This window comes from Tetrao urogallus, assembly GCF_951394365.1.
Source record: "Tetrao urogallus genome assembly, chromosome: 8".
Lineage (NCBI taxonomy): Eukaryota > Metazoa > Chordata > Aves > Galliformes > Phasianidae > Tetrao > Tetrao urogallus.
In genome coordinates, this window is record NC_136821.1 from 35,395,082 (window position 1) to 35,420,574 (window position 25,493).

Sequence of the window (25,493 nt, forward strand, 5' to 3'; positions counted from 1 at the left end):
CTGGCTCTTTGTTGTACAGTAATTGTTCACAAGCAGACAGGAACATAGAACAACCATTTTTCAACCCATCCACAGAGGGTCCTTCTGCAAATGCATCCTGACCAGTCCTCTGGAACATGTCATCCACCTCTTCCTGTGTGAAAGGGATCAGGTACATTTTCATAATAAAATTGTGTGTTGGATTTATATATAAACTGACTTCAGGTGCTGCAATGATTATTTCAAGTCCTTTCTAACTAAGTCCATGAAACACTTCCCTCACACTGAGCCAATGACTTTAATCTAGTGGGACCACCAGCAGCTTCCCACCTGCAGCCAAGCTGAGCACGGACAGCAGCAGAAGCAGCGACACTGAGACTTGTGGATGAGAAGGAAGCAGCAGGGCCATTCCTGCACAAATGTGGCAGAGCTGCACTGGAAGAAAACTCCGGGCAGCTCTGAAGCAACAGCAACAGCCCTGTGCTCTTTGAGCTATCTGCTCTATGCCATAGGTTGTGATCCTTCTATAATGTGACTGCTGTGTGGTAAATGTTTAATCACTGGTTTGATTGAAGGCTGGATAGCCAGCACTGGAGTTCAACAAAGTCCATGGGTGGGTGGTGCCACTGCTCCCACCAGCTATACCCTATCTGTTTTTCTTTGGAGGAAGAGAGGCATGTGACTCTAAAGGGAGGCAGGAGTGCCTGTGTGCGGCTCTGTGCTTCTAATAGCCTCCCTCAGGGTGAAACTTTTGCATCCACAGGAGATCTGTCATGCCCACATCACCACTGCGCCTAGCAGCAGCTGCTCTCTCTTCTCTGGGCATGGCCTCTCCCTCTGGACATTCATCTCTAGACGACCTATGGGCCAACACTGGATGTGAAAGAGATGTTCAAGATGCTGTCTGGAATGGGGAGGCTGATGATGACTGAAGCATCATCCCAGGGTGATTTGCAGGACGCATCATCACCCACACAATGAGGTGAGGTACTTCCTGTGCCTCAGAACAGTCCCAAAGCACAGAGGGAGGGCTCAGCTTTGCCCTCTTTTACACACATCTGCTTGCAGGTCCCATCATACACCCACAGAACGGTAGAATCACAGAATGGTTGTGTTGGAAGGGACTGCTAATCTCACCCAGTACTCTGGCATGGTATCCACTCAGTGGATCATTTTTCCCAGAGCCCTGTAAAAAACGGCCTTCAACAACTGCAGGGATGGGGCAACCACATGTTCCCTGGGCAGCACGTTGCAGTGCCTGGCCGCAATCTGACTAGAGAAGTCAGGAAATAGAGTACCTTGTCCTTCTTTTCATTGAACTTGGCAGTTCCTCCCTATAGTGGGTACAAAGTCCCACACAGACATTCACTATAAGAGCAAAGAATTTCTACTAAATTGGGAGTGGCTCAGCAAGAAATTCAAGGAAGAAAACACTTTGGCAACTGTTGCATAATTCACCAGGATCAACCATGCCACCAAACCTTCTTCAGTCTCACAGCACTGATGGCATTTCACTTATTAACATCACCAAGGACAGCCTGTCTCAGGTCTGCCTGTGAACACAGACGCTGCTTCGTAGCTTGAGTGTTCATCACCTCTGGCACTCCTGTTCATCCTGACTTCGGAAATAGCCTTGTGTATTGCAGACAGTTTCACTGACAAAGAAAGCAGTGGTAAGGCAGGAAATGTGCCCCAGGACAGAAGCCTGGTGGAAATACCTCAGTAAATAACAGACACTGCTCCCTGTGGTGTTAATTTGCCAAGTCACAGGATTGTATCTGATTGTTTCACAGTCCCTCACATTTTCTACCAACCTTCCTTCACTCACTGCGAGGTACTCATGAGACCACCAAAGGTACTCGACCCAATACAAAAGGAAGTTCAATAACACATAATGGAAAGTAGTCTGTTACAAATCCAGTGCTGATGGATACATTTCCTTCACATAGATTTGCTTCCTAATGAAGGGTGAAGCTCTCAGGGCGGAGCACCACTCCGGTGGCATACATAGAAGGGAAACTTGCCTACACTCACCACACGCACTTGCCTATCCTCAACCAACTGGGAGAATGATGCCTTAAAAGCAAAACAAAAGCAAGTTAGAAACAACTTGCTGACTCTCGTTTGAGCATACTTTGCAAGTGAAAGATGGAGCTGCCTACGCAGCAAAAGCAGAAGCAAAGAATTGTATCAGGCAAGAACTAAAAACAGAGCACAACCCACCTGAGAGAGCTGCTTGTGAGCACAGTTCACTCCTCCAACCGCAATCATGTTGGGCATCAATGGTCTTGGATATTCTAGCACAAAGTCATACCTCAGAAGCCATACAGAAGCCTTACGATAGAGATCACGTACAGTCACATCTCGCTGAAGGAACTCAGAAGCCAATTTTTCAAATGGTTTAAAAATAAAGTCACAAAGAAAGAGATTGGAGGTGTCAAAGATGACATTCTTCACACGCTGGAGGAAGTTCATGTGATCTGCATGGTATGAAAATGCCCTGGGAACATATGAAGGGGGACTGGGACACTGCGTGGCCTCAAAATCTAATTCACATGGTATTAACCTCATGAAATACACAGAAGGGATGGAAAGGTGCTCGGCCAGTATTGCTCCACAGGGCAGTGCGGGATCCGTTAAGAGAGCATCGAAGTTACTCTCCTCGAGATACCTGATAAGTTCTTTGTTGTGCAGCAGCTGTTCACAGTCTATGATGGTTGACTCAGAGACTTTTCTAATATTTTCACGTACTTTAAAAAATCTTTTCAGAAATGATCCTTCTTCAAATAGATCTGCTAAAAATGTGTCGAAACTGGTATCCATCCCATCTTGTGGGAAGTCAACACGGTAGGTTTTCAGAATAAAATTCTCCGATGGCTTTATGTTTAAAGTGCTGTCAGATGCAAGGACGACAATTTCATGTCCTTTCTGCTTCAGGACTTCAAACATTTCCAGCGCACTGAACCAGGGACTGCCATCCACAAACACCACCAGCAGCTTCCCACCTGCAGCCAAGCTGAGCACGGACAGCAGCAGAAGCAGCGACACTGAGACTTGTGGATGAGAAGGAAGCAGCAGGGCCATTCCTGCACAAATGTGGCAGAGCTGCACTGGAAGAAAACTCTGGGCAGCTCTGAAGCAACAGCAACAGCCCTGTGCTCTTTGAGCTATCTGCCCTATGCCATAGGTTGTGATCCTTCCATAATATAATTGCTGTGTGGTAAATGTTTAATCATTGGTTTGATAAAAGGCTGGATAGCCAGCACTAGAGTTCAACCAAGTCCATGGGTGGGTGGTGCCACTGCTCCCACCAGCTATGCCCCATCTGTTCCTTTTAGAGGAGGAGTGGTGTGTGACCCTGGAAGGAAGCAGGAATAGGTCCATGTGGCTCTGTGCTTCTAATAGCATCCCTCAGGGTGAAACTTTTGCATCCACAGGAGATCTGTCATGCCCACATCACCACTGCGCCTAGCAGCAGCTGCTCTCTCTTCTCTGGGCATGGCCTCTCCTGCTGAACATTCATCTCTGGAAGACCTATGGGCCAACACTGGATGTGAAAGAGATGTTCAAGAGTCTGTCTGGAATGGGGAGGCTGATGATGACTGAGGCACCATCCCAGGTTTGTTTGCAGGATGCATCATCATCCACGCTATGAGGTACTTCCAGTGCAGCAGACAGAGAGGACTTAATATTCCTCTTTTCCCCTCATCTGATTGAAGTTGTCTGATTACCGTAGTCTAACAGTAACATGAAATTATTGAATGGTTGTGTTGGAAGGGACTTTAAAGCCCACCCTGTTCCAACTCCTGGTCACAGACAGGGTTTCCACTCTCCAGATCAGATTTTCCAGAGCCCTTTGCAAAGTGGCCTTCAAGAACTGCAGGGATTGTGCGTCCTCTGTTACGCTGGGCAGCATGTTCTAGAGCATGGCCCCGTTCTGTCCTTGCCTAGGAAAGTGGTAGAAGCTAACAATGCAGCCGTAGGAAAGTAAGGGGGAAAATAAAAAGGTAACTAACCTTTGACAACAGTTTTCCCGAGTGCATTTTATGTGTCTGATCCAGACCATGTTAGGCATTACAGGCCTGGGAATACTCAAACATATTTCAAAATTTAAAATACTTCTGAAGATTGGGAAGGGTTTGCAAAGCGAGAAACATGGAGCAGCTGAGGTCCTTTGGTTTGTTCAGCCCAGAAAAGAAGAGGCTGAGGGGAGGTCCCTTGTGGTGGGCCACAGCTTCTCATGGGGAGTGGAAGGGCAGAGCAGAGCTGTGCTCTCTGCTGACAGTGACAGACAGGGGACGGTCAGGTTGTGCGAGGAGAAGGCTGTGCCCCAGAGGGTGGTGGGCACGGAGCATCTCCCAGGTCAATGGGCACGGCCCCGAGCTTCTGGAGCTCAGGGAGCTTTGGTACACAAACCTCAGCCACGGGGATTGGGTTTGGGTGGTGCTGCGTGAGGCTGGGGGTTGGACTCAATGACCGCTGTAGTTCCTGTCTATCTGGGCATATTTCATGATTCTGTGATTCCCTGGCTTTTGGAACAGGTTTTTCCCTTCTGGAGGAATGCTGGGAAAGGAGTACTAGTGCAACTGGGACTCAAGGCTGAGAGAATAATAGCCACCTCATCCACACCTGAAAATAGCTTTCTGTATAAGGGCAATTCACCCAAAGCAGAAACACACTACGAGAAGCAGCACCCATGAAATCAGCGAAAGGAGGAAGAGGTTTGCAAAGCAAGAATTGCCACAAGTTCTTGCTGCTGTAAAAAGCCAAGGGCAGGATCTGGCATAGGACATTGGTTCTTCAACCAACAGACAGTAAGAGAAGGATCATAAGCATAGCTTCAACCTCTAAGTAAAGACAAATCTGAAAGACCAAACTAGGAGTTTCACAAATAACCCTAACTGCTCACATACACACACAAAAGAACCATCTTGTACTATTCTCACCACCTTTTATACTATCTACCTCTATCAGAGAAATGGAATTCTTCAGATGGTAGCAGAAGGTATTTTGGGTGCGCTTCTGAGCAACAAGAATAGATTCAGACCCTCTGCATATTTACATAGATGTCAGCTGAGATATCTCTGTTCTAGACACAATTTTTATATTGTGATATGCAAGTGTCTTCACCAAAACAAGTACTTGCACCCCCTGGTAAGTGAAAAGAAGCTTGAACCTGTTTACACAGTTAGAGAAACCTTTCTAACTAAATGATAAAAAGGTTCTATAGTGAAAACAGTGGTTTAGGAGAAGAAAAAGAAACAACCTAGAGCAGCACCCATGTGAGATAGCTTTTCATGAGCGTAGGTTATTCTTCCAATTATGATCATGTTTGGTATCAGTTGTCTCGGATAATGAAACAGTAAAAGCCAAATAGATTCCTTGTGTAAGAGATCTAATACAGTCACATATTTTAGAAGAGTTACCCAGAGCCATTTAAATTTGAAATACTTTATCTTTTGAATGAGATATTCGGTTATCTTCACTGAGTCGAGTACTGGCAGCTCTTCATAAATAAAAAGCAGCCTGAAATCCTTTTGCCATCAACAGCTAAAAGAAACCTTCCAAAAAAAAGTGTGTGTCACAACATCTCAGTGTATGTAAAAGCCCACAAGAATGACAGTAAAAAGAAAACAGATGACCCACCTGAGTTAGCTTCTTCTGGGCACAATTTACTCCGCTAACCATAATCATGTTGGGCATCAGTGGTCTTGCATAGTGTAAAACAAAGTCTAATTTAATGAGCCAAATGGAAGCCTTGCTTAAGAGACCTGGCACAGTCACATCTCGCTGAAGAAACTCAGAAGCCAGCTTTGCATATGGCAGAAACACGACATCACATAGAAAAAAATTTGATATTTCAAAGACGACATTCTCCACACGCTGGAGGAAGTTCATGTGGTCTGTATTTTCTGTAAATATCCTGGGGACATAAGAAGGGGGATTTGGACACTGAGTGGCTTCAAATTCCAAGCCACATGGCATTTGCTGCAAGTAGAGCACAGATGGAACTGAAAGATGCTCAGCCAGTATCTGCCCACAAGGTAGCAGTGGATCTGTAAAGACAGCATCAAACTTACTCTCCTGAAGATATCTGATAAGTTCTTTGTTGTACAGTAACTGTTCACAAATAGACAGGAACATAGTGGAACTATTTTTCAACCCTTGATACGCTATAATAAATCTTTCCAAGAAGGATCCTTCAGCAAATACATCCTGACCAGTCCTCCGGAACATGTCATCCATCTCTTGCTGCGTGAAAGGGACTGGGTACATTTTCATAATAAAATTATCCGTTGGCTTTATATATAAACTGACTTCAGGTGCAACGACAACTATTTCATGTCCTTTCTGCCTGAGCTCGTCCAATACTTCCCGCATGCTGAGCCAATGACTCCCATCTAGCGGCACCACCAGCAGCTTCCCACCTGCAGCCAAGCTGAGCACGGACAGCAGCAGAAGCAGCGACACTGAGACTTGTGGATGAGAAGGAAGCAGCAGGGCCATTCCTGCACAAATGAGGCAGAGCTGCGCTGGAAGAAAACTCCGGGCAGCTCTGAAGCAACAGCAACAGCCCTGTGCTCTTTGAGCTATCTGTGCTATATCATAACTTTTGATCCTGCAACAAGGTATTTGCAGTGTAGTAAATGTGTAACCTGTGATCTCATGAAAGTCTCGATAACAAGTACTAAGTTCAGGCATTCCACAGGGGACTTCTTAGTCTGATGAACACATCAATGAAACACCATTTGTTTCAGTTCGAGGAACAGTGAAATGTGATCTTGTAACGAGGAAGGGGTGGTTCTGTGTACAACTGTGCTCCACGTTCGTCAAGCATCAGGGGGTACACTCCTTGCACAGACACAACTATTCCCTCTCAGGCCTGTTCAGACTTCCTCTAGAATGATTTTTCATGAGACCTGCTCATCAGGTAACGTCCATCCCTGTCTTCCCTTCAGAACACTACTGCAGCCATCTCCTTCTTTCCTCTCTGACGTTTATTGGGAGATCTGTTCTTGCACCTTCAGGGCCAACTATTTCACATTTCTTCTGACTGCACTCATCTACAAGCACACACAGACACTGACACCTACCTAGCAGAAGCACCAGCTGCTCTCATGAACTGTGCTCTCATACAAACATCTTAAGCTGTTCTCATCACCTTTCACATTTCCTACCTCTAGCAGAGAAGTTGAATTTCTCAGGTGGTAACGGAAGGTATTATGGGCTTGGGTCAGAGCAACAAGGGTAGATTCAGATGTACAGATCTGTATAGATATCAGCTGAGATATATCTGTTCTAAACAATCTGAGCTACTCAGTAACTTGCGAACCTTGGATGTATCCAAAGTGTGGTAAATGTGTATTCCTGGGTTAGGTAAGAGGTCAGATAACAAGCACTAGGAATCAGAAAAGTACATAGGTGGGTGCAAAAGGGGTGGGTACAATAGATAAGCTGCAGAACATTCTACAGGATGAACAGTAGAGTGTAACACAGAAGAAGGGAGGGAGCACGTTGTATGGAACTGTGCTCCTGATAACAGTGATCTTTGAAGCTCTTTGTCCTGGTTTCCACAGTACCTGGCAATGCTTTTGGATAGTGGATACAAGGCCCCGCCTCAGACCTTCACTAGAAGTGCAAAGAATTTCTCTTCAACTGAGAGCAGCCCAGGAAAGAAATTCTAGGTGGAAAACACAGAAAAAGAAAAGCGCTTTCGCAGCTCTCGTGCAATTCACCAGGATCCACCATGCCACCATACCTCCTTCAGGCTCACAACATCGACCGCATCTCAGATATCACGGTCATTACCAAGGATCATTTGCCTGAGGTCTGCCTACTACCATAGATGCTGCTTCTTAGTTTGCACATCCATGACCTGGGATATTCCGGTTCATTCTGGCTTTGGAAATCCCCTGGTGTATGGCAGATAACATCACTGAGAGAGAAAGAATTGGTAAGGGAGCAAAGGTACCCGCGGACAGAAGCCTGATGTGCATTTCTCTATGAACAGCAGACACTACTCCCAACAGTTGCCAAGTTGATGATTATCTCTGACTGTGAGGCTGTGGCAGTCCCTCAGACTTTCCACTACCCTCCCATCACTCTTCATGAGTGATCTAAAGAAAGATCTTCATGAGAGCAAGAAAGGACCAAATTACTCAACGTATTTCAATAGCACATAACAAAAAAGTAATCTGTAACAAATCCAGTGTTCACGACACAGTTAAATTGACCTTAGAGAGCTTTTCTTTCTAATGGCAGTTGGAGCTTTCAGTGCACACTACCACTCTACTAGCGGACACACAGGGGAAGTCATCTCTTCTCAGCCAAGTGGGAGAATGCCTTCTTGTACAGGGAGAAGAAACAAGTCAGAAGCCACTTATTGCCTCTCAATTCACCATACTTTGTAAATGAAAAGGTGAAGCTGTCTATGCAGAAAGAGTAGAAATTGAGGAAGAAATGACAGAAATACATTTGTTTTCACTGGGAGTTGCACAGCTCACTTCTATTGAGAACTAAATATTCAATACGCAAAATTACATTTTTAGGAGCACGGAAGTCTATCAGAACCAGAATTAAAACCAGAGCACGACCCACCTGAGAGAGCTGCTTGTGAGCACAGTTCACTCCTCCAACCGCAATCATGTTGGGCATCAATGGTCTTGGATATTCTAGCACATAGTCAAATCTCAGAAGCCATACGGAAGCCTTACGAAAGAGATCTAGCATGGTCACATCTCGCTGAAGGAACTCAGAAGCCAATTTGTCATATGGTTTAAAAAGAAAGTCACAAAGAAAGAGATTGGAGATGTCAAAGATGACATTCTTGACACGCTGGAGGAAGTTCATGTGATCTGTATGTTCAGAAAATAGCCTGGGAACATAAGAAGGGGGACTGGGACACTGGGTGGCCTCAAAGTCTAATCCACATGGTATTCCTATCATGAAATACACAGAAGGGATGGAAAGATGCTCAGCCAGTATCGCTCCGCAAGAAAATATAGGATCCGTAAAGAGAGCATCGAAGTTACTCTCCTCCAGATATCGCATAAGATCTTTGTTGTGCAGTAACTGTTCACAGGATAGGAAACCTAAATCAAAACCTTTTTTCACATTTTCACGTAATCTAAAAAATCTTTCCAGAAATGATCCTTCTTCAAATGAATTTGTTATAAATCTGTGGAAATTGTCATCCATCTCTTCCTGTGGGAAGGTAACTGGGTAGGTTTTCACAGTAACATTCCCTGATGGCTTTACATTTATATTGGCTTCAGGTGCAACGACGACCATTTCATGTCCTTTCTGCTTCAGAATTTCTAACATTTCCAGCACGCTGAACCAGGGACTGCCATCCACAAACACCACCAGCAGCTTCCCACCTGCAGCCAAGCTGAGCACGGACAGCAGCAGAAGCAGCGACACTGAGACTTGTGGATGAGAAGGAAGCAGCAGGGCCATTCCTGCACAAATGAGGCAGAGCTGCGCTGGAAGAAAACTCCGGGCAGCTCTGAAGCAACAGCAACAGCCCTGTGCTCTTTGAGCTATCTGTGCTATATCATAACTTTTGATCCTGCAACAAGGTATTTGCTGTGTAGTAAATGTGTAACCTGTGATCTCATGAAAGTCTCGATAACAAGTACTAAGTTCAGGCATTCCACAGGGGACTGCTTAGTCTGATGAACACATCAATGAAACACCATTTGTTTCAGTTCGAGGAACAGTGAAATGTGATCTTGTAACGAGGAAGGGGTGGTTCTGTGTACAACTGTGCTCCACGTTCGTCAAGCATCAGGGGGTACACTCCTTGCACAGACACAACTATTCCCTCTCAGGCCTGTTCAGACTTCCTCTAGAATGATTTTTCATGAGACCTGCTCATCAGGTAACGTCCATCCCTGTCTTCCCTTCAGAACACTACTGCAGCCATCTCCTTCTTTCCTCTCTGACGTTTATTGGGAGATCTGTTCTTGCACCTTCAGGGCCAACTATTTCACATTTCTTCTGACTGCACTCATCTACAAGCACACACAGACACTGACACCTACCTAGCAGAAGCACCAGCTGCTCTCATGAACTGTGCTCTCATACAAACATCTTAAGCTGTTCTCATCACCTTTCACATTTCCTACCTCTAGCAGAGAAGTTGAATTTCTCAGGTGGTAACGGAAGGTATTATGGGCTTGGGTCAGAGCAACAAGGGTAGATTCAGATGTACAGATCTGTATAGATGTCAGCTGAGATATATCTGTTCTAAACACAATTTCTACACTGTAATATGTTAGTGTCTTCATCTAAACAAATACTGGCATCTCTTGGTATGTGAAAAGCAGTTTGAACCTGTTTATACAGTTAAATCTTTCTAACTAAATGATACAAACTTCTACAGTGAAAATACTAGTGAAGAAAGAAACAAGGGCATCACCTACCTGAGATAACTTCTTATGAGTGCAGGTTATTCCTCCAATTATGATCATGTTTGGCATTAGTGGTTTTGGATAATAGATAGAAAAGTCAGATCGTACAAGCCAAATGGATGCCTTGCGTAAGAGATCTAATACAGTCACATCCCGCTGAAGGAACTCGGAGGCCAGTTTTGTGTACGGTTGAAAGAGAAGATGACAAAGAATAGAATGTGGGATGTCAAAAAGAATATTCTTTACACGCTCGAGAAAGTTCATGTGGTCTGAATTGCCACTGAAAATCCTGGGGACGTAAGAAGGGGGGTTGGGACATTGAGTGGCATCAATATCTAATCCACATGGTATTTGCTGTAAAAGAAACACAGAAGGGATTGAAAGATGTTCAGCCAGTATCTGCCCACAGGGTAAAAATGGATCTGTAAAGAGAGCATCAAACTCAGACTCCTCAAGATATTTGACAAGCTCTTTGTTGTACAGTAAATGCTCACAAGAAGACAGGTATACGGCAGACATTCTTTGAAGACGTTGACGAATTGTAGCAAGCCTTTCCAGAAAGGGTCCTTCTGCAAATGCCTCCTTAGAAAATTCCCGGAAACTGCCATCCATCTCTTCCTGTGTGAAAGGGACTGGGTACATTTTCATAATAAAATTATTCGTTGGCTTTATGTGCACACTGACTTCAGGTGCAACGACAACTATTTCATGTCCTTTCTGCTTGACTCCATCTAACACTTCCCGCATGCTGAGCCAATGACTCCCATCTACAGGCACCACCAGCAGCTTCCCACCTGCAGCCAAGCTGAGCACGGACAGCAGCAGAAGCAGCGACACAGAGACTTGTGGATGAGAAGGAAGCAGCAGGGCCATTCCTGCACAAATGAGGCAGAGCTGCACTGCAAGAAAATTCTGAGCAGCTCTGAAAGAAAAGCATCAGCTCTGCACTTTTAAGTAACCTGAGCAACTCAATAACCTGTGAACCTTGGATGTACCCAAAGTGTGGTAAATGTATAATCCTGGATTAAGTAAGAGGTCAGATAACAAGCACTAGAAATCAGAAAAGTACATAGGTGGGTGCAAAAGGGGTGGATACAATAGATAAGCTGCAGAATATTCTACAGGATGAACAGTAGAGTGTAACACAGAAGAAGGGAGGGAGCATGTTGTATGGAACTGTGCTCCTGACAGCATGTGCTTCTTTCTAATGCCAGTTGAAGCTTTCAGTGCAGAGTACCACTCCATTGGCTGACACAGAGGGGAAGTCATCTCTTCTCAGCCAAGTGGGAGAATGCCTTCTTGTACAGGAAAAGAAAACATGCCAGAAGCCACTTACTGCCTCTCAATTCACCATACTTTGTAAATGAAAAGGTGAAGCTGTCCATACAGGAAAAAAAAGCGGAAAGTGAGGAAGAAATGACAGAAATACATTTGTTTTCACTAATGCTCGCACAGGTCACTTCCATTGGGAACTAAATATCTACGTTATAAAAAATCACAGTTTTAGGAGCACGGAAGTCTATCAGAATAAGAATTAAAACCAGAGCACGACCCACCTGAGAGAGCTGCTTGTGAGCACAGTTCACTCCTCCAACCGCAATCATGTTGGGCATCAATGGTCTTGGATATTCTAGCACAAAGTCAAACCTCAGAAGCCATACAGAAGCCTTACGATAGAGATCTACCATGGTCACATCTCGCTGAAGGAACTCAGAAGCCAGTTTTTCATATGGTTTATAAAGAAAGTCACAAAGAAAGAGATTGGAGGTGTCAAAGATGACATTCTTCACACGCTGGAGGAAGTTCATGTGATCTGTATGGTCTGTAAATAGCCTGGGGACATAAGAAGGGGGATTGGGACACTGAGTGGCCTCAAAATCTAATCCACATGGTATTCCCCTTAGCAAGTACACAGAAGGGAGAGAAAGATGCTCGGCCACTATCACTCCACAGGGCACTACAGGGTCTGTAAACAGAGCATCAAAGTTACTCTCCTCAAGATATCTGATGAGCTCCTTGTTGTTCAGTAACTCTTCACAGGCTATGAAGCTTGAACCAAAGAGTGTTCTCAATCTTTCTCGTACTGCATGAAATCTTTCCAGGAATGATCCTTCTTCAAATGCCTCCTTTAAAAATGCTTGTAAAACTCTGTTTGTCTCTTCCTCTGGTATGGGGACTTGGTACAGCTTCATTGTAAAATTGTCTGATGGCTTTACATGGAGATTGAATTCAGGTGAAACGATGACTATTTCATGTCCTTTCTGCCTGAGTTCAACTAACAGTTCCTTCATGCTGAGCCAATGGCTCCCACCTACAGGAATCACCAGCAGCTTCCCACCTGCAGCCAAGCTGAGCACGGACAGCAGCAGAAGCAGCGACACTGAGACTTGTGGATGAGAAGGAAGCAGCAGGGCCATTCCTGCAGAAATGTGGCAGAGCTGCACTGGAAGAAAACTCTGGGCAGCTCTGAAGCAACAGCAACAGCCCTGTGCTCTTTGAGCTGTCTGCTCAATGCCGTAGATTTTGATCCTTCCATAATATAATTGCTGTGTGGCAAATGTTTAATCACTGGTTTGATAAAAGGCTGGATAACAAGCACTAGAGTTCAACCAAGTCCATGGGTGGGTGGTGCCACTGCTCCCACCAGCTACACCCCATCTGTTCCTTTTAGAGGAATAGTGGTGTGTGACCCTGGAAGGAGGCAGGAATAGGTCCATGTGGCTCTGTGCTTCTAATAGCCTCCCTCACGGTGAGACTTTTGCATCCACAGGAGATCTGTCATGCCCACATCACCACTGCACCTAGCAGCAGCTGCTTTCTTTCCTTTGACCATGGCTCTCCTTCTGAACATTCATTCTAGAAGGCCTATGGGCCAGCACCTGATGTGAAAGAGCTGTTCAAGATGCTGTTTAAAACGGCAGCAGTTTGACTGCAGGACACATCACCCACACAGTGAGGTACTTCCAGTGCCTCCGAACAGCTGGCCAGCCTCTGAGTAAAGAACTCAGGTAATAGAGCACCTTGTCCTACTTTTGTTGGAACCTGGTAGTCCCTTTTGATAATGGGTACAAAGTCCCACTACAGACCTTCACTAGAAGAGCAAAGAATTTTTCCTCTACTGAGAGCAGCCCTGGAAGAAATTCTAGGTGAAAAACACTGTGGCAGCTCTCGTGCAATTCACCGGGATCCACCATGCCACCATTTCTCCTTCAGGCTCACAACATGGATGGCATCTGAGATATCACAAGGTCATCTCCAAGGGAAGATTGTCTGAGGTTGCCTGTAAACACAGACTCTTCTTCATAGCTTGAGTGTCCTTCATCTGTGACATTCCTGTTCACTCTGGCTTTGGAAATACCTTTGTATACAGCAGGCAATTTCACAAACAAAGAAAGAAGTCGTAAGGCAGCAAGGGTGCCTCTGGACAGAAGCCTGATGTGCATTTCTCTATAACTAACAGACACTACTCCCAACAGGTATCAAGTTGAAAGATTTTATCTGACTGTGAGGCAGCAGCAGTCCCTCAGACTTTCCAGTACCCTTCCATAGCTCATTACGAGATCCTTATGAGAGCAAGCAAATCCCGTGTCACTCAGCACCATAGATAATGTATTTCAAGAACACATAGCGAAAAAGTCATGTGTAACAAGTCCAGTGTTCATTTCACAGTTAAACTGAATTTGACAGAAACATCGAATAATATAATCGCCAATGTTGGAAAAGACCTTCAAGATCATCCAGCCAACCGCCCGCCTCTCACCAACAGTTCTCACTAAACTATGCCCCTCTATATACAACATGTCAATGTTTCTGGAACATTTCCAGTGTCAGTGACTCCATTGCCCCACTGAGCAGCCCATTCCAGCACCTGACCACTCTTTCACTGAGGATTAACCTAAGATAGCTTTTTGCTCTAATGCCAGATGAAGCTTTCAATGCAGGGCACAGCTCCATTGGAATACACACAAGGGACACATCCCTATACTTCCCATACACTCTTACCTCTCCTCAGCCAAGTGGGAGAATGCCTTCTTGTACAGGAAAAGAAAACATGCCAGAAGCCACTTACTGCCTCTCAATTCACCATACTTTGTAAATGAAAAGGTGAAGCTGTCCATACAGGAAAAAAAAGCGGAAAGTGAGGAAGAAATGACAGAAATACATTTGTTTTCACTAATGCTCGCACAGGTCACTTCCATTGGGAACTAAATATCTACGTTATAAAAAATCACAGTTTTAGGAGCACGGAAGTCTATCAGAATAAGAATTAAAACCAGAGCACGACCCACCTGAGAGAGCTGCTTGTGAGCACAGTTCACTCCTCCAACCGCAATCATGTTGGGCATCAATGGTCTTGGATATTCTAGCACAAAGTCAAACCTCAGAAGCCATACAGAAGCCTTACGATAGAGATCTACCATGGTCACATCTCGCTGAAGGAACTCAGAAGCCAGTTTTTCATATGGTTTATAAAGAAAGTCACAAAGAAAGAGATTGGAGGTGTCAAAGATGACATTCTTCACACGCTGGAGGAAGTTCATGTGATCTGTATGGTCTGTAAATAGCCTGGGGACATAAGAAGGGGGATTGGGACACTGAGTGGCCTCAAAATCTAATCCACATGGTATTCCCCTTAGCAAGTACACAGAAGGGAGAGAAAGATGCTCGGCCACTATCACTCCACAGGGCACTACAGGGTCTGTAAACAGAGCATCAAAGTTACTCTCCTCAAGATATCTGATGAGCTCCTTGTTGTTCAGTAACTCTTCACAGGCTATGAAGCTTGAACCAAAGAGTGTTCTCAATCTTTCTCGTACTGCATGAAATCTTTCCAGGAATGATCCTTCTTCAAATGCCTCCTTTAAAAATGCTTGTAAAACTCTGTTTGTCTCTTCCTCTGGTATGGGGACTTGGTACAGCTTCATTGTAAAATTGTCTGATGGCTTTACATGGAGATTGAATTCAGGTGAAACGATGACTATTTCATGTCCTTTCTGCCTGAGTTCAACTAACAGTTCCTTCATGCTGAGCCAATGGCTCCCACCTACAGGAATCACCAGCAGCTTCCCACCTGCAGCCAAGCTGAGCACGGACAGCAGCAGAAGCAGCGACACTGAGACTTGTGGATGAGAAGGAAGCAGCAGGGCCATTCCTGCAGAAATGTGGCAGAGCTGCACTGGAAGAAAACTCTGGGCAGCTCTGAAGCAACAGCAACAGCCCTGTGCTCTTTGAGCTGTCTGCTCAATGCCGTAGATTTTGATCCTTCCATAATATAATTGCTGTGTGGCAAATGTTTAATCACTGGTTTGATAAAAGGCTGGATAACAAGCACTAGAGTTCAACCAAGTCCATGGGTGGGTGGTGCCACTGCTCCCACCAGCTACACCCCATCTGTTCCTTTTAGAGGAATAGTGGTGTGTGACCCTGGAAGGAGGCAGGAATAGGTCCATGTGGCTCTGTGCTTCTAATAGCCTCCCTCACGGTGAGACTTTTGCATCCACAGGAGATCTGTCATGCCCACATCACCACTGCACCTAGCAGCAGCTGCTTTCTTTCCTTTGACCATGGCTCTCCTTCTGAACATTCATTCTAGAAGGCCTATGGGCCAGCACCTGATGTGAAAGAGCTGTTCAAGATGCTGTTTAAAACGGCAGCAGTTTGACTGCAGGACACATCACCCACACAGTGAGGTACTTCCAGTGCCTCCGAACAGCTGGCCAGCCTCTGAGTAAAGAACTCAGGTAATAGAGCACCTTGTCCTACTTTTGTTGGAACCTGGTAGTCCCTTTTGATAATGGGTACAAAGTCCCACTACAGACCTTCACTAGAAGAGCAAAGAATTTTTCCTCTACTGAGAGCAGCCCTGGAAGAAATTCTAGGTGAAAAACACTGTGGCAGCTCTCGTGCAATTCACCGGGATCCACCATGCCACCATTTCTCCTTCAGGCTCACAACATGGATGGCATCTGAGATATCACAAGGTCATCTCCAAGGGAAGATTGTCTGAGGTTGCCTGTAAACACAGACTCTTCTTCATAGCTTGAGTGTCCTTCATCTGTGACATTCCTGTTCACTCTGGCTTTGGAAATACCTTTGTATACAGCAGGCAATTTCACAAACAAAGAAAGAAGTCGTAAGGCAGCAAGGGTGCCTCTGGACAGAAGCCTGATGTGCATTTCTCTATAACTAACAGACACTACTCCCAACAGGTATCAAGTTGAAAGATTTTATCTGACTGTGAGGCAGCAGCAGTCCCTCAGACTTTCCAGTACCCTTCCATAGCTCATTACGAGATCCTTATGAGAGCAAGCAAATCCCGTGTCACTCAGCACCATAGATAATGTATTTCAAGAACACATAGCGAAAAAGTCATGTGTAACAAGTCCAGTGTTCATTTCACAGTTAAACTGAATTTGACAGAAACATCGAATAATATAATCGCCAATGTTGGAAAAGACCTTCAAGATCATCCAGCCAACCGCCCGCCTCTCACCAACAGTTCTCACTAAACTATGCCCCTCTATATACAACATGTCAATGTTTCTGGAACATTTCCAGTGTCAGTGACTCCATTGCCCCACTGAGCAGCCCATTCCAGCACCTGACCACTCTTTCACTGAGGATTAACCTAAGATAGCTTTTTGCTCTAATGCCAGATGAAGCTTTCAATGCAGGGCACAGCTCCATTGGAATACACACAAGGGACACATCCCTATACTTCCCATACACTCTTACCTCTCCTCAGCCAAGTGGGAGAATGCCTTCTTGTACAGGAAAAGAAAACATGCCAGAAGCCACTTACTGCCTCTCAATTCACCATACTTTGTAAATGAAAAGGTGAAGCTGTCCATACAGGAAAAAAAAGCGGAAAGTGAGGAAGAAATGACAGAAATACATTTGTTTTCACTAATGCTCGCACAGGTCACTTCCATTGGGAACTAAATATCTACGTTATAAAAAATCACAGTTTTAGGAGCACGGAAGTCTATCAGAATAAGAATTAAAACCAGAGCACGACCCACCTGAGAGAGCTGCTTGTGAGCACAGTTCACTCCTCCAACCGCAATCATGTTGGGCATCAATGGTCTTGGATATTCTAGCACAAAGTCATACCTCAGAAGCCATACAGAAGCCTTACGATAGAGATCTACCATGGTCACATCTCGCTGAAGGAACTCAGAAGCCAGTTTTTCATATGGTTTATAAAGAAAGTCACAAAGAAAGAGATTGGAGGTGTCAAAGATGACATTCTTCACACGCTGGAGGAAGTTCATGTGATCTGTATGGTCTGTAAATAGCCTGGGGACATAAGAAGGGGGATTGGGACACTGAGTGGCCTCAAAATCTAATCCACATGGTATTCCCCTTAGCAAGTACACAGAAGGGAGGGAAAGATGCTCGGCCACTATCACTCCACAGGGCACTACAGGGTCTGTAAACAGAGCATCAAAGTTACTCTCCTCAAGATATCTGATGAGCTCCTTGTTGTTCAGTAACTCTTCACAGGCTATGAAGCCTAAATCAAAGAGTGTTCTCAATCTTTCTCGTACTGCATGAAATCTTTCCAGGAATGATCCTTCTTCAAATGCCTCCTTTAAAAATGCTTGTAAAACTCTGTTTGTCTCTTCCTCTGGTATGGGGACTTGGTACAGCTTCATTGTAAAATTGTCTGATGGCTTTACATGGAGATTGAATTCAGGTGAAACGATGACTATTTCATGTCCTTTCTGCCTGAGTTCAACTAACAGTTCCTTCATGCTGAGCCAATGGCTCCCACCTACAGGAATCACCAGCAGCTTCCCACCTGCAGCCAAGCTGAGCACGGACAGCAGCAGAAGCAGCGACACTGAGACTTGTGGATGAGAAGGAAGCAGCAGGGCCATTCCTGCAGAAATGTGGCAGAGCTGCACTGGAAGAAAACTCTGGGCAGCTCTGAAGCAACAGCAACAGCCCTGTGCTCTTTGAGCTGTCTGCTCAATGCCGTAGATTTTGATCCTTCCATAATATAATTGCTGTGTGGCAAATGTTTAATCACTGGTTTGATAAAAGGCTGGATAACAAGCACTAGAGTTCAACCAAGTCCATGGGTGGGTGGTGCCACTGCTCCCACCAGCTACACCCCATCTGTTCCTTTTAGAGGAATAGTGGTGTGTGACCCTGGAAGGAGGCAGGAATAGGTCCATGTGGCTCTGTGCTTCTAATAGCCTCCCTCACGGTGAGACTTTTGCATCCACAGGAGATCTGTCATGCCCACATCACCACTGCACCTAGCAGCAGCTGCTTTCTTTCCTTTGACCATGGCTCTCCTTCTGAACATTCATTCTAGAAGGCCTATGGGCCAGCACCTGATGTGAAAGAGCTGTTCAAGATGCTGTTTAAAACGGCAGCAGTTTGACTGCAGGACACATCACCCACACAGTGAGGTACTTCCAGTGCCTCCGAACAGCTGGCCAGCCTCTGAGTAAAGAACTCAGGTAATAGAGCACCTTGTCCTACTTTTGTTGGAACCTGGTAGTCCCTTTTGATAATGGGTACAAAGTCCCACTACAGACCTTCACTAGAAGAGCAAAGAATTTTTCCTCTACTGAGAGCAGCCCTGGAAGAAATTCTAGGTGAAAAACACTGTGGCAGCTCTCGTGCAATTCACCGGGATCCACCATGCCACCATTTCTCCTTCAGGCTCACAACATGGATGGCATCTGAGATATCACAAGGTCATCTCCAAGGGAAGATTGTCTGAGGTTGCCTGTAAACACAGACTCTTCTTCATAGCTTGAGTGTCCTTCATCTGTGACATTCCTGTTCACTCTGGCTTTGGAAATACCTTTGTATACAGCAGGCAATTTCACAAACAAAGAAAGAAGTCGTAAGGCAGCAAGGGTGCCTCTGGACAGAAGCCTGATGTGCATTTCTCTATAACTAACAGACACTACTCCCAACAGGTATCAAGTTGAAAGATTTTATCTGACTGTGAGGCAGCAGCAGTCCCTCAGACTTTCCAGTACCCTTCCATAGCTCATTACGAGATCCTTATGAGAGCAAGCAAATCCCGTGTCACTCAGCACCATAGATAATGTATTTCAAGAACACATAGCGAAAAAGTCATGTGTAACAAGTCCAGTGTTCATTTCACAGTTAAACTGAATTTGACAGAAACATCGAATAATATAATCGCCAATGTTGGAAAAGACCTTCAAGATCATCCAGCCAACCGCCCGCCTCTCACCAACAGTTCTCACTAAACTATGCCCCTCTATATACAACATGTCAATGTTTCTGGAACATTTCCAGTGTCAGTGACTCCATTGCCCCACTGAGCAGCCCATTCCAGCACCTGACCACTCTTTCACTGAGGATTAACCTAAGATAGCTTTTTGCTCTAATGCCAGATGAAGCTTTCAATGCAGGGCACAGCTCCATTGGAATACACACAAGGGACACATCCCTATACTTCCCATACACTCTTACCTCTCCTCAGCCAAGTGGGAGAATGCCTTCTTGTACAGGAAAAGAAAACATGCCAGAAGCCACTTACTGCCTCTCAATTCACCATACTTTGTAAATGAAAAGGTGAAGCTGTCCATACAGGAAAAAAAAGCGGAAAGTGAGGAAGAAATGACAGAAATACATTTGTTTTCACTAATGCTCGCACAGGTCACTTCCATTGGGAACTAAATATCTACGTTATAAAAAATCACAGTTTTAGGAGCACGGAAGTCTATCAGAATAAGAATTAAAACCAGAGCACGACCCACCTGAGAGAGCTGCTTGTGAGCACAGTTCACTCCTCCAACCGCAATCATGTTGGGCATCAATGGTCTTGGATATTCTAGCACAAAGTCATACCTCAGAAGCCATACAGAAGCCTTACGATAGAGATCTACCATGGTCACATCTCGCTGAAGGAACTCAGAAGCCAGTTTTTCATATGGTTTATAAAGAAAGTCACAAAGAAAGAGATTGGAGGTGTCAAAGATGACATTCTTCACACGCTGGAGGAAGTTCATGTGATCTGTATGGTCTGTAAATAGCCTGGGGACATAAGAAGGGGGATTGGGACACTGAGTGGCCTCAAAATCTAATCCACATGGTATTCCCCTTAGCAAGTACACAGAAGGGAGAGAAAGATGCTCGGCCACTATCACTCCACAGGGCACTACAGGGTCTGTAAACAGAGCATCAAAGTTACTCTCCTCAAGATATCTGATGAGCTCCTTGTTGTTCAGTAACTCTTCACAGGCTATGAAGCCTAAATCAAAGAGTGTTCTCAATCTTTCTCGTACTGCATGAAATCTTTCCAGGAATGATCCTTCTTCAAATGCCTCCTTTAAAAATGCTTGTAAAACTCTGTTTGTCTCTTCCTCTGGTATGGGGACTTGGTACAGCTTCATTGTAAAATTGTCTGATGGCTTTACATGGAGATTGAATTCAGGTGAAACGATGACTATTTCATGTCCTTTCTGCCTGAGTTCAACTAACAGTTCCTTCATGCTGAGCCAATGGCTCCCACCTACAGGAATCACCAGCAGCTTCCCACCTGCAGCCAAGCTGAGCACGGACAGCAGCAGAAGCAGCGACACTGAGACTTGTGGATGAGAAGGAAGCAGCAGGGCCATTCCTGCAGAAATGTGGCAGAGCTGCACTGGAAGAAAACTCTGGGCAGCTCTGAAGCAACAGCAACAGCCCTGTGCTCTTTGAGCTGTCTGCTCAATGCCGTAGATTTTGATCCTTCCATAATATAATTGCTGTGTGGCAAATGTTTAATCACTGGTTTGATAAAAGGCTGGATAACAAGCACTAGAGTTCAACCAAGTCCATGGGTGGGTGGTGCCACTGCTCCCACCAGCTACACCCCATCTGTTCCTTTTAGAGGAATAGTGGTGTGTGACCCTGGAAGGAGGCAGGAATAGGTCCATGTGGCTCTGTGCTTCTAATAGCCTCCCTCACGGTGAGACTTTTGCATCCACAGGAGATCTGTCATGCCCACATCACCACTGCACCTAGCAGCAGCTGCTTTCTTTCCTTTGACCATGGCTCTCCTTCTGAACATTCATTCTAGAAGGCCTATGGGCCAGCACCTGATGTGAAAGAGCTGTTCAAGATGCTGTTTAAAACGGCAGCAGTTTGACTGCAGGACACATCACCCACACAGTGAGGTACTTCCAGTGCCTCCGAACAGCTGGCCAGCCTCTGAGTAAAGAACTCAGGTAATAGAGCACCTTGTCCTACTTTTGTTGGAACCTGGTAGTCCCTTTTGATAATGGGTACAAAGTCCCACTACAGACCTTCACTAGAAGAGCAAAGAATTTTTCCTCTACTGAGAGCAGCCCTGGAAGAAATTCTAGGTGAAAAACACTGTGGCAGCTCTCGTGCAATTCACCGGGATCCACCATGCCACCATTTCTCCTTCAGGCTCACAACATGGATGGCATCTGAGATATCACAAGGTCATCTCCAAGGGAAGATTGTCTGAGGTTGCCTGTAAACACAGACTCTTCTTCATAGCTTGAGTGTCCTTCATCTGTGACATTCCTGTTCACTCTGGCTTTGGAAATACCTTTGTATACAGCAGGCAATTTCACAAACAAAGAAAGAAGTCGTAAGGCAGCAAGGGTGCCTCTGGACAGAAGCCTGATGTGCATTTCTCTATAACTAACAGACACTACTCCCAACAGGTATCAAGTTGAAAGATTTTATCTGACTGTGAGGCAGCAGCAGTCCCTCAGACTTTCCAGTACCCTTCCATAGCTCATTACGAGATCCTTATGAGAGCAAGCAAATCCCGTGTCACTCAGCACCATAGATAATGTATTTCAAGAACACATAGCGAAAAAGTCATGTGTAACAAGTCCAGTGTTCATTTCACAGTTAAACTGAATTTGACAGAAACATCGAATAATATAATCGCCAATGTTGGAAAAGACCTTCAAGATCATCCAGCCAACCGCCCGCCTCTCACCAACAGTTCTCACTAAACTATGCCCCTCTATATACAACATGTCAATGTTTCTGGAACATTTCCAGTGTCAGTGACTCCATTGCCCCACTGAGCAGCCCATTCCAGCACCTGACCACTCTTTCACTGAGGATTAACCTAAGATAGCTTTTTGCTCTAATGCCAGATGAAGCTTTCAATGCAGGGCACAGCTCCATTGGAATACACACAAGGGACACATCCCTATACTTCCCATACACTCTTACCTCTCCTCAGCCAAGTGGGAGAATGCCTTCTTGTACAGGAAAAGAAAACATGCCAGAAGCCACTTACTGCCTCTCAATTCACCATACTTTGTAAATGAAAAGGTGAAGCTGTCCATACAGGAAAAAAAAGCGGAAAGTGAGGAAGAAATGACAGAAATACATTTGTTTTCACTAATGCTCGCACAGGTCACTTCCATTGGGAACTAAATATCTACGTTATAAAAAATCACAGTTTTAGGAGCACGGAAGTCTATCAGAATAAGAATTAAAACCAGAGCACGACCCACCTGAGAGAGCTGCTTGTGAGCACAGTTCACTCCTCCAACCGCAATCATGTTGGGCATCAATGGTCTTGGATATTCTAGCACAAAGTCATACCTCAGAAGCCATACAGAAGCCTTACGATAGAGATCTACCATGGTCACATCTCGCTGAAGGAACTCAGAAGCCAGTTTTTCATATGGTTTATAAAGAAAGTCACAAAGAAAGAGATTGGAGGTGTCAAAGATGACATTCTTCACACGCTGGAGGAAGTTCATGTGATCTGTATGGTCTGTAAATAGCCTGGGGACATAAGAAGGGGGATTGGGACACTGAGTGGCCTCAAAATCTAATCCACATGGTATTCCCCTTAGCAAGTACACAGAAGGGAGGGAAAGATGCTCGGCCACTATCACTCCACAGGGCACTACAGGGTCTGTAAACAGAGCATCAAAGTTACTCTCCTCAAGATATCTGATGAGCTCCTTGTTGTTCAGTAACTCTTCACAGGCTATGAAGCCTAAATCAAAGAGTGTTCTCAATCTTTCTCGTACTGCATGAAATCTTTCCAGGAATGATCCTTCTTCAAATGCCTCCTTTAAAAATGCTTGTAAAACTCTGTTTGTCTCTTCCTCTGGTATGGGGACTTGGTACAGCTTCATTGTAAAATTGTCTGATGGCTTTACATGGAGATTGAATTCAGGTGAAACGATGACTATTTCATGTCCTTTCTGCCTGAGTTCAACTAACAGTTCCTTCATGCTGAGCCAATGGCTCCCACCTACAGGAATCACCAGCAGCTTCCCACCTGCAGCCAAGCTGAGCACGGACAGCAGCAGAAGCAGCGACACTGAGACTTGTGGATGAGAAGGAAGCAGCAGGGCCATTCCTGCAGAAATGTGGCAGAGCTGCACTGGAAGAAAACTCTGGGCAGCTCTGAAGCAACAGCAACAGCCCTGTGCTCTTTGAGCTGTCTGCTCAATGCCGTAGATTTTGATCCTTCCATAATATAATTGCTGTGTGGCAAATGTTTAATCACTGGTTTGATAAAAGGCTGGATAACAAGCACTAGAGTTCAACCAAGTCCATGGGTGGGTGGTGCCACTGCTCCCACCAGCTACACCCCATCTGTTCCTTTTAGAGGAATAGTGGTGTGTGACCCTGGAAGGAGGCAGGAATAGGTCCATGTGGCTCTGTGCTTCTAATAGCCTCCCTCACGGTGAGACTTTTGCATCCACAGGAGATCTGTCATGCCCACATCACCACTGCACCTAGCAGCAGCTGCTTTCTTTCCTTTGACCATGGCTCTCCTTCTGAACATTCATTCTAGAAGGCCTATGGGCCAGCACCTGATGTGAAAGAGCTGTTCAAGATGCTGTTTAAAACGGCAGCAGTTTGACTGCAGGACACATCACCCACACAGTGAGGTACTTCCAGTGCCTCCGAACAGCTGGCCAGCCTCTGAGTAAAGAACTCAGGTAATAGAGCACCTTGTCCTACTTTTGTTGGAACCTGGTAGTCCCTTTTGATAATGGGTACAAAGTCCCACTACAGACCTTCACTAGAAGAGCAAAGAATTTTTCCTCTACTGAGAGCAGCCCTGGAAGAAATTCTAGGTGAAAAACACTGTGGCAGCTCTCGTGCAATTCACCGGGATCCACCATGCCACCATTTCTCCTTCAGGCTCACAACATGGATGGCATCTGAGATATCACAAGGTCATCTCCAAGGGAAGATTGTCTGAGGTTGCCTGTAAACACAGACTCTTCTTCATAGCTTGAGTGTCCTTCATCTGTGACATTCCTGTTCACTCTGGCTTTGGAAATACCTTTGTATACAGCAGGCAATTTCACAAACAAAGAAAGAAGTCGTAAGGCAGCAAGGGTGCCTCTGGACAGAAGCCTGATGTGCATTTCTCTATAACTAACAGACACTACTCCCAACAGGTATCAAGTTGAAAGATTTTATCTGACTGTGAGGCAGCAGCAGTCCCTCAGACTTTCCAGTACCCTTCCATAGCTCATTACGAGATCCTTATGAGAGCAAGCAAATCCCGTGTCACTCAGCACCATAGATAATGTATTTCAAGAACACATAGCGAAAAAGTCATGTGTAACAAGTCCAGTGTTCATTTCACAGTTAAACTGAATTTGACAGAAACATCGAATAATATAATCGCCAATGTTGGAAAAGACCTTCAAGATCATCCAGCCAACCGCCCGCCTCTCACCAACAGTTCTCACTAAACTATGCCCCTCTATATACAACATGTCAATGTTTCTGGAACATTTCCAGTGTCAGTGACTCCATTGCCCCACTGAGCAGCCCATTCCAGCACCTGACCACTCTTTCACTGAGGATTAACCTAAGATAGCTTTTTGCTCTAATGCCAGATGAAGCTTTCAATGCAGGGCACAGCTCCATTGGAATACACACAAGGGACACATCCCTATACTTCCCATACACTCTTACCTCTCCTCAGCCAAGTGGGAGAATGCCTTCTTGTACAGGAAAAGAAAACATGCCAGAAGCCACTTACTGCCTCTCAATTCACCATACTTTGTAAATGAAAAGGTGAAGCTGTCCATACAGGAAAAAAAAGCGGAAAGTGAGGAAGAAATGACAGAAATACATTTG

The 25,493-nt window shown here is 45.1% G+C and overlaps 4 pseudogenes across 4 annotated transcripts; all 4 read right to left on the reverse strand.

The window, feature by feature from the left end:
* Positions 1–7,597: 7,597 nt before the first annotated feature.
* LOC306949120 (UDP-glucuronosyltransferase 1A1 pseudogene) lies at positions 7,598–12,930 on the reverse strand (annotated as a pseudogene). The gene is made up of 2 exons: positions 11,951–12,930; positions 7,598–7,660 (listed from the first exon to the last, which is right to left on the reverse strand). The product of its transcript is annotated as a UDP-glucuronosyltransferase 1A1 pseudogene (transcript).
* A 1,669-nt stretch (positions 12,931–14,599) lies between these two features.
* On the reverse strand, positions 14,600–15,663 carry LOC306949121 (UDP-glucuronosyltransferase 1A1 pseudogene; annotated as a pseudogene). Its single transcript has one exon. The product of its transcript is annotated as a UDP-glucuronosyltransferase 1A1 pseudogene (transcript).
* Positions 15,664–17,332: 1,669 nt separating this feature from the next.
* LOC306949122 (UDP-glucuronosyltransferase 1-2 pseudogene) lies at positions 17,333–18,396 on the reverse strand (annotated as a pseudogene). Its single transcript has one exon. The product of its transcript is annotated as a UDP-glucuronosyltransferase 1-2 pseudogene (transcript).
* Positions 18,397–20,065: 1,669 nt separating this feature from the next.
* Positions 20,066–23,134, reverse strand: LOC306949123 (UDP-glucuronosyltransferase 1-2 pseudogene; annotated as a pseudogene). The gene is made up of 2 exons: positions 22,999–23,134; positions 20,066–21,059 (listed from the first exon to the last, which is right to left on the reverse strand). The product of its transcript is annotated as a UDP-glucuronosyltransferase 1-2 pseudogene (transcript).
* Between the last annotated feature and the right edge of the window lie 2,359 nt (positions 23,135–25,493).